The sequence below is a fragment of the Cupressus sempervirens genome, unplaced genomic scaffold, assembly GCF_028749045.1.
Source record: "Cupressus sempervirens isolate cs-2001-9-10 unplaced genomic scaffold, ASM2874904v1 CseChr00c100005_01, whole genome shotgun sequence".
Taxonomy (NCBI): domain Eukaryota; kingdom Viridiplantae; phylum Streptophyta; class Pinopsida; order Cupressales; family Cupressaceae; genus Cupressus; species Cupressus sempervirens.
Window position 1 is genome coordinate 2,575,407 of NW_028322203.1, and position 10,728 is coordinate 2,586,134.

Sequence of the window (10,728 nt, forward strand, 5' to 3'; positions counted from 1 at the left end):
CACATTACGTGGTGGTAGAATAGGTCTATCCAACACCCTCCCTCAATTTGTACCACTAAAGATAATGTGTGAGAGAAATTACAATAAGAAATTTAGATAGGATAGGTTCCGGCATTGAGCCTTGTTAGGTACCCTTTACATAAAAAGATTTGTTTCCCTTCTTTAGGGTTTTTCACCAAACAAGTGGTTTTGGCTTACCACAAACCCTTCAATAAACTTTTAGGTTTTTCACCTAAACAAGTGGTTTTAGATTACCACAAACCCTTCAATAAAATTTTAGATTTTTCTCCTAAGGAAATGGTTTTGGATTACCACAAACCCTTCAACAAACTTTTTATGTTTTTCACCATGAGTGGTTTTGGCTTACCACAAACCTGTTAAGACTTTACTACAAACCCTTCAAATACATAACAAAAAATCTCACTTTTCATGGATGACTTGCTAGATGATTTTGATTTGCATGAAACATTTGCAATCCTTCTTGAAATTTGACACTTTGATAGGTTTTGATTATTCGTCACACTCAACATTTATATCTAAACAAACCTTTTATCATACCTATGATATTTTTCCAACTTGATCCATAACTCCATCCAACATCCATTTTGAAGCATTTCTCCATAGAATTCTTTTTACACTCTCTATTCCACTATGTCTTTTCACAATGACTCTTTAATCCATAAAGACTACATGGATGTAGATCCCAACATTTGTCTTTCGTGTGACCTTTCCTATTACAATTTGAACATTGCATATATTGTTTACATTGAAAATTTTGATTGAATCCATATAATTATTTCTTTCATCTATCATATATCCTAGTCCTTCATACTTTGGTCTCATTATTGGCTCAATAGGCTCTATGATTCCTTGTTGGTGTTTTCCCAATCCTTTACCTTTGTAACCCATTTTCTTCATTATATTCCATCCAACATTGTTATTATCACAATAGATAGTATTTGATGCTACATTTTCATATTCTTTATCACAAACAACCTCAGCAGAGTGACACTTTTCTAGTGGTGAATTCAAATCATTTGTATCACATGAAACATCACATGCTGATTTTTCTTTGACAAATGCATTTCTTTCAATGAAAAATTGATTTAGTTCATCCTTTAACAAGTCATTTTCTTCTTTTACTTTCTTCATTTTCTCCTCTAATTCATCCTTTAACAAGTTATTCTCTTCTTTTACTTTCTTCATTTCCTCCTCTAATTCATCATTTATTTTCTTAACATTATCCAACAACTTTAATTTATTCTCTAGCTCTCCATTTGCATCTATATAGTCGTTAATTTGATTTTAAAAATTGCATCTTTATATATTTATTTCATTTCTTAATTGTGTAAGTTCTTCTTGCAAATGATTCTTCTCACAAATTAAGTCTCCATTTTCTTTCTTCACATTTATTAATTTTTCTTCTAAAATGGCTATCTCAGAAATTAAATTTGCATTTGCCTTTAACACTCTTTTACCTTGCTTCCCCATTGCTATTAATCCACAAATAACACTTTCATTGAATTAGATTGGCATTTTACCACATTTCATAATCACAATCACAATTTCAAATTTCCTCATCTATTCTTTTAAGAATTCAAATATAAGATTATTGAACATGATCACCATCTCAACAAAATCACACCAAACTCTTATGACCTTTTCTCTACATTGATAAAATAGATAATTTTACCTCCAACAATCTCATTCTTCTTTTGTAGAAATAGACAAAATACCAATAGCCTTTCTCCTGAGTAATCTTTTACCAAACATTTTTGTTCTCCTTTAGACAACAATTTCAAAAAAAAAAACAATCTATTCCACTGTCCATCTTTGCTTTCCAACCACCCAAAGATTTCTTTGATGCTTCTCAATCACATTATAACCTGCAATAAAAAAATTCACACAAAAAAATCTGCCACAACCCAAGTGTCAACAAAGCCCTGATACCATGATAAAAAATTGAATATAGAGACAACATACATAGAAAAATCAAAATACAAAACTATTTTATTCATTCATTGATCTCTGTGATGACTTTGTGATGATTTTTACATTAGCTGGGAGGTTCTATTTATAGAAGCCTTTAGATCATTCTAGATTCAAAATTTAGTTATAACTTGCTTTCAATGTGGGCAGAAGATTTTGGTTTGATGGACAACACTGAAGTTATCTGCCAACCATTCTATGTGGATAGGCTATTTTCTGCTAAAGAAGGATTTGTTTCAACTATTTGAAAGAAATAAGGAATGTAATAACTGCTCATTCAATTTGTAACAAACCACATTACGTGGTGGTAGAATAGGTCTATCCAATAGCTTGTACAACTTCTGTCAACACCAAGCGGTCCCTCCTCATGTGTTGATCTTGGGGCACGTCGATTCTTGTTGTTTGGAATCATTGACCCCTCCTCCATGGTCAGTGGCATTGATTGCAATCTTTTTCACTAATTGTGCACCCTCATTCAATCACATGCCTTTGATTGGGGGTGGTTTGGAGTTCGTTTGCTGCAAGTTTCAATGTATGGCTCAGGCTTTTTCTTCTCTCTGGCCTCTGTTTCTAACAAGTGTCTTCCACGTCTTAGATTTGGTGATACAAATTCTAAGCAGTTATGTCACTGAAGACTCTTGCAACTCCCATTTTCCATTGCAATGCCTTTATTTATGAGGGCCAATGCCCCCTTGAGATTGTAGAAGAGTACAAATACTTGGGCATCGATTTTCATAACAAACTTAATTGGGATACTTGCAGATCGAAAAGGATCCAAGGGGGCTGGAAGGCATTATACTCTTTAGAAAAAAAGTGCAGGAATGCAGAATTATGGGATTAGAAGACCATGAAATGGGATTAAACTCTTTTTGGTTTGCTGGTCACTCCGATTATTCTATACAGATGTGAAGTGTGGGGCGGTAGTATGTCCGAACAGAAATGGCGGCAAGTAGAAAGAATTCAAAAACACTTCATCACATGCAATCTTAAAGTCAAGACCACAGTTTCATATGAAATCCTTTTGGCAGAGGTGGGTTCCTTTCCATTAGAAGCCGTCGCATTGATCCGGATGCTAAGCTATTTAAAGAAAACCCAAGGTCTAGAAACACATCGTTGGCCCAAGTTGGTCATAGAGGAAAAACTTGTGAGGCGAAAAAGCACATGGATGAAGCAAAATGACAAATGGATGTGAAAATGGGATATCAACATCCAAACTTGCCTAGATAACATTAAAGAAATCAAGAAGTTTGTCAATGAAAAATTTCACAATATTCTGTGGACAAGACACATAGGGCGGAAAAAATCTTATTACATTAAAGAATTTAATCCCACTTCTAGTCATGATGAAAAGGCCTATATAAGGGCACCTATTAACTGGAAAGCAAAAATGTTGATGGCACAACTTAGAACTAGTTCACATCAACTGCGATGTGAAACTGGTAGATGGCAAGTTCCAAAGCAAGAGTGGGCAGACAGAACATGTTTATTCTATAATATGGGAATAATTGAGACAGAGCAGCACTTTGTCAAGGAGTGTCTGGCTTACAACGACATCAGATCTGATTATACAAAAATACTGCAGAACAAGGACTTCAACTATTTATTCAAGGAAGATCAAGTGAAGAGAACAACGGATTTGATTATCAAACTTCAGAGAAGGAGAGACAAGTTAACCAAAACTTTGCAACTGACTAGTTTCGCTCCTGACTCAGGAGGGTGACTGCATGGGTCCCATAGACTACTTTAGTCTCATGGACGTCATTAAAATCTATCATATCATATCATCATATCATGCAATCTCTATTTCAATTTTTGGTAATTTACAAATGTTTTGGGTCTTTACACTTCATTGGGGGAATGTGCATAAAATTTCCCACGTCAGCATGCTAATTGAACTTCGATCCATCATGAGGGAGTAGGGCTTGGTGCTATATGAGGATGTGTTTTTTGGGAAGATCATTTGAAGACATGTTCTCAAATGTATTACATGTGTCGCCCTGCATAACAAAGCAAATTTGTGGAGAGGCCGACCCCTGCCAATCTGAATGTTCCTTCCTCCGACCCACCTCGAGTATCCAAGTGGCCCCCTCTCCTTTGTGGGTCTGTGGCTACATTAAAAGTGCACTTTATGGTGTATTTTCAAAGACAAAGACATAGAGTGAGCAAGGATGGCACAATCATCTCACGTATTTCTAGTGAAATTTAATTGGTTGTGAGGAGAAGCTCATTCGACTTTGGAGATTGGCCAATTTTATTTTGGGGAGAGACGGTGGTTTTGTGGTGAGCATTGTTAGTTTCGCTCCCTTGTCGCTTCCAACTTCACCATTGTGGACCCGTGCTTCCTCCTATGTCAGCCTATGATCAATCTCCATGCCACTCTAGCAACTTTTTGGAGGGAGAATAGTTTTTAAGGCTACGTAAATGCCTCTGCCATGATATGACATGATGCCACCATGATTTTGCATGGTGTATTTTTCAAACACATGGGTATTTTTTGGCCACTGGTTTTTTAATCCAGCACTAGCCCTTTGATCCAATGACAGTGACTTTTTTGTCATCCTACATTGTATTTGGCGGTTGGATAATTTTTTTGATAGAGGTCATTTTCAGGCTTTTTTTTGCCATGACAGTCGTTTGATCGTCAAATTTGGGTTCGTCGCTTGCTAATGTCAGCACCACATCAACATTGCATCATCATTCCTGTCACCTCCTCGAGCTCTATTTTGACTTACCTTCACATTAACTTGAGCTCTATTTTGACTTACCTTCACATTTTTGCTTATATCTAGGACATACGGACTTATTTTTTTGGAAATGAGGTATTGCCGAAAAGTTGGTTCCGAGCCCATCACAGTGGTACCAATAATTTTCAATTTTTATGTTTTTTTGATGGTTTTTTCTACTGTCAAAGTTTGGAGTTCCTTTTTGCACTCTACGAGACATATCTTGAGCATCCGATCTCCAATTTGGGAAATTTTTATATCATTGGAAAGCTCTTTCCAGTGATGCTGGTTGTTTTTCCAGATCTCGCTTCAGGCACATTCTATTTGGTCTTCTATATTTTTACATTCTGGCGGATAACTTGGTTGTTTCAAGTTCAGGGATCAATTTCTTTGCTTTAGATGATTTGTCATGACTTGTACTATCTTTTGTATTAGTCTTATGTCTCTTCTAGTCTATTTAGACATCATTTCTATGCATTCTTGCAAATGCACTGAGATAAAGTGCCTTACTGCATCTATATTTTCATTTCAATTGTTTATCTTGTTTTGCCTTTTGATTTGAGCAGTGTCATCTAAGGACACTCATGTAGATTATTGTATTCTTGGGTATTGTATCTTGTGCCTTATTGTACATGCACTACTCTGATAAAGTGATCTGATGGATACTTTTAGTGAAAATTGAAGTGTCTTCAAATCTCTAGATTTTTGCACCATCAAAAAGATCTCAGCGTCTTGATTCCAACACAACTTGAACGGGGCAAAAAGGAGTCAGTTTGTGCAAGTTATGCTCAGTCAAAGTTCTGGTCAACAGGTAGACCAAAGGGCTAGATAAGGGGAAAAATCAAACCATCTTGAAAGTGGTCAACAATGGATTTCAAAATGAATAGCTTGATGAGAGCTTTCCAATGGCATTCGTTTCATCAAAATCGGACTTCATATGTGAAAGTTATGCTTGTTTGAAATTGGAGGGAAAAGTTTAAAATGGTGACAACATCATGATGTCATCATTTGACATGTGGCATTTACATGTCATCGGCAAGTGGATGGAGGACTTGGGTCAGTGGGGGTCGAACTCCCAACCACCCTTTTACCAAAATAAGGCATTGATGTTAGGCCACGCAAAGTAATCATTATGTATTTGTCAAATATTTTATTTGGATTGTGAATGCCGCCAAAGCTGTTTGAAAACATGTGCCAGCGAGAGTTGAACCTCGGACCAGCCAAGACATAAAATATTTAATTGCCACTATGCTACACACACATCTTAAAGTATATATTGGTTAAAATATATTTATCATGTGACCACCGACTCAGCCACCCTTAAAATAAGGATATATAGTTATTTTGTTAATTGTTTTAACCTCAAATTCATGTAATGTCAAAATTATTAAATCGCAAAGAGGTTAATGACAAAGCATGTATTGTTAATAGGCCTATTATTAAAATATTTTTGTTTTGGCCTAATTCAAGTAAATTTTTTGTATAAAAGGGGGAGAGAGTGAGTGTTTTTCACTCATAATTTTCAAGAGTTTTTTTTTGGAGGAGAATTTTGGCCAAGTGTTCTTGGAGGTAGATTTTATTCTCTTCAAGTGATGATGTATTGAAATAGGTGTTGAGATATAGAGGTCTTGTAAGGATATTTTTGTACCATTCTTGTATCTCGAAGTTTTGTTGCTGCCGAAGTGCTCGAAGGAATGGTCTTGGTGCTTTGTAATTGATTTTGGAGATTAATTGGATCAGTCGTACTCTATTGGAGCTGACCCAGAGACATAGTCATGTTTATGGCAAACTCTGAAATCAAACTTTGTTTACACTCTCTATCTTTTTCTCTCTCTCAATTCTGTTTATTTCTCCTCAAGTTTTTTGAGTTTTGATGCTTAATTTAATTTATGTATAAATGTATTAAGACTTCCGTTGAGTTGTGTTTTTAATTAAGCATTCAATACTGCAATTAGTCTAGATCCCTCCATCAGATCATAAAGTGCCATGGGGGGTTGATGTTTTTCCTTTGCTTGATATCTTCCTTTGTCTAGTGAGTGTCCCTTTCGTGACATTAGCCTCATGATGTGTCTGAGATTGATCACCTCAGTACACCCATATGTACTATTTTGTGCATATTGATCATGGTTCCTTGACATGTAGTTCTTTTGCCCACTTTTCCAGTTGCCTGTCACCTCACCCTTGTCTACATTAGGGGCGGGGGGGTGGGGGGGGGGGGGGGGGGGGGGTGGTGGGGTGGGCAGAGGGGGTTCTTCTATTGGTTCTTTTATTATTTCTCATGCTTCCTTAGTTCGATTCATCAACTCTTCAGGCTTTGGTGTTTCATGCCATCTGTATTTTTGAGTTCAATTGTTTGTCTTTGTGTGCCTCTTGATTCGATGAAAATTACAATCTTCTCTACTTGGTCAGGTTCTATTTCAATGGAGGTTTTTCAGATCAATAGTTACTTTTAATAGAGCTTTATAGCTTCTACATGCTTCAGTGATGTTCTTCATGATCATCTCTTGTTCCTATCTTTTGGGACATTCCATAGTTTGGAGGATTCTTCAGTCCTTCACTAGTCTTTTCAGCATGTTTTCCATCTCTTTTTGGAGTAGAGTTTTTCCCCATGTGGTTTTCTCTATTTCTCCTCTTTTTAGAGATTTGATTATGCTTGGGTACCTTATCAGACCTCGTTTGTCGGGACCCATTTTCTACTTTTAGTAGTAGTTTCTAGGTTTTTAGCTACTCCCTAAGTTTATCTTAAGGGGGGGTGTTAGAGTAATTATATATTTCCTAATTAACTCTACTTGCTTAAGCTAAACTTCAGGCATGTAATAATTAATTCTTTTATTAATTATTTTGATGCAACCTAGGTTAGACCTTTTTAGGGTTTCGATCTCCTTTATAAGGACAATCTCTCATTGTAAATTCACTTGAGAATTGAGATTAATTCATTGTTGATTATAGAAATCTTATTTTTTGCTCATCAAGAATATCTCATCTATGGATCTGACGTTTTTTGTCTCCATAGCTTTTTGCTTCTCTCTTTCTATGACAGGTTTTTGCATGCAGGTGATTCTTGGGAGCTATGGGGTTGATCTTTCATCAACTTCAACAATTTATTTGGGGATGAGAAAAGTATTGCATTAAGGATCTGTTTGTTTGTGGGAATAAGAATATGGAAATAGAAATACGTATTCTAGAATTGCCTATTCTTGCTTGGTTCAGTCAAAATTTGATGTGAAATTCACAGACCCAAAAATTTATGTTTTCTAAAATAAATAAAACTGGAATAGGAATACAAATTTCAATTCCACCTATTTAGGTGGAATTGCAAATGCTCATTTTTGGCCAAAATTGGAATACGTATTCCTATTCATAATTCTGATTTGGTGCACCCAAACAGAGAATTTAAAATTTTAAGAATTTACATATGCCTATTCCACTCATATTCTGGTTGCCAAATGGTCATAAGTGTAGATAAATTAACATATAGTAGAATCGAAGATATGTTTTCTGCTGAATCTTTAATTACATAACATAAGTAATGTTTAAGAGCTATACAAATAACAAGTGCCAACTTGTATTTTCCTCAAAGTTATAGTAGTTTAATTTGATAAAGTAGCAAAAACAAAAATTTAATGGTTATAGTAAAATAATTGAATTAAATTTCATGATAATATTTAATATTAATTAATTAATATTTTAATCTTCGATTAAAATTTTCATATTTTTAAATAAAAGTTTTATATAATTTCTTTAAAAAAACTAATTTTTTAAATCATTTTTATTTAAAATACATACATATATAACTATTTGAAAAATATTTTTTTGTTTATATAAGAATATTTACAATAGTTATTTTAGTATAAAATGAGTGAGCTTAATTGATAATACTTAATATTACAAGTAGTTAATAATTTAATATTTAATTAACATTATCATATTTTTAGATTAAGATTTTATATACAAAAATTAAAAATATTTTTAAAATTATCATTTTTTAAAAATATGCATAATATTTATAATTCAAAATATTTGCTAACTTATCATATTATTATTTTTTAATTACTATTATTGTATTTGATGTATTAATTTTTAATTGGAGTGAATAATTTTTTTGAATATGTTTTATAAGTTGCATCCAAAAAATATATTGTGGTAGTGCTTCCTTGAAATTCGCTAAACATTAGTAAAATAGAATTTTAAAATAAAAATAAAAATACTTAGATATTATTGGTTGAAATAATTTCTTAGTTGAAGTAATTACAATAATATGTTTATTTCTTATAAAAGATGAGATATGTAATAAATGATTAATGGGATTTCATTTAGAATGAGGCCTATTATATGAGTGTCATCTAAGTATCATTTTAAATTTGGGTTTCTGATAATCTTGGTTGAAGAATTAATCAAAGAATGAGTAAGTAGGCTTGTGTTTTGGGTAAATGTCTCTAACAAACTTTCAATAGTATTTGTGTTTTAAAGTTCTAATTAGTCCTTATGTATTTCCATTTACATTTTGTTTTCATAATATAAAAATTGTTATTAGGTTTAGTGGAAGTGGAATCTACAGGCTTTTTTTTTTACTATTATTAAATTGTCTAAATTAAATCTAAATGAAAAATAAATTATTAACTAATTATAAATAGGAAGGGAAAAATAAATACTTAAAAAAAAGATCAGAACAAGGATATTTTGATTATATCATTTATAAATAAAATAAACATTTTTAAATTATTTTATTATTTATTATACTCATTCTCACTCAAATTATTTATGTATTGTCACTTTAGTTTATATTTAAATTATTATTTTTCATGTTTAAATTTGTATTTATAAGCATTTTTTTTATGACATCATTCTCTAAGTAATTTAGGTGCGATTATAATTTTAAAAAGTATACATTGTTCAGTTATGGAGGAGTAAACTAGATACTGAACGAGGGGCGGGGGGGGGGGGTGAATCAAAATCTATAACAATGTATATCTTTTCACAGATTCATCCACATCCAATAATAACTTATGCATGCAAATCTATAAATGTAAACTTGTTGTAACATGTAAATCAATTCAATCACATGCATGAAAGTAATAACACATAGCACAATATTTGTTACCAAGAAACCCTCCAAGGTGAAGGTAAAACTAGGGTGGGGATGACACACACAAATCTTCACTACTACAGTAATAAAGTTAACCAATTAAGGTTACAATGTTTGACCATAATATATGATCTACTCTGTGAAAGGTTTGTCTTGTTAAAGACTTAAGAAACTATTAGGTTTCACCTTGTTAGAGGATTTGACACTTACAATTAAGTAAGGACTCTCTTAGGAGATTTACAAAGATCTATTAAGAACACTCTGTTAAGAGATTTACCCTAATTCAAGTATGTTAAAACTAACTCAGTACCTGACTCTTAGTTTTCTCTGCAAGATGATTTCAATTCTTCTCCTTTCTAACTGGTCCTCTCCTCTGACCTGATACTCTTGTCTTTCTTTTCCACTTTCACTGCTTATGAATAGGTCACTTGTTCTGTTAGATGATAACATAATCCTTGAATGACTTCTGATCTTCTCCTCTCTGATATTCACATGCACACACACGATCACTTCCACACTTGATCTAGGTTAAGATCATCACTATATACAGATTCCATGAAGAGTCTTCTAGATGGTTCCATGTTTTTCCTCTTCATCCTGATCATTGAACATACACATGGGGATATGTGATCCATGCCATGTAAATGTTCTATAACAACTTCTTCAAATATGAAATGTTCTATAACAACCTCTTCAAAACTTAACTAATCCTTCCAAGTCAACCTGATAATCGTTTTGTCTAAAACTTTGTTCCATTCCTAACTTTTATGTAGACTCTAAATTGCTCAGCCTAACCTATTACTGGTGCTTGACATTGATGTTGCTTGACCTTTATTAACTTCCTAATGCTTGACATATACTGTGCTTGGCACATACTATATTACTCGGTACTTATATACTTGGAATTTCACTGGCCGGTGATGACTTGCT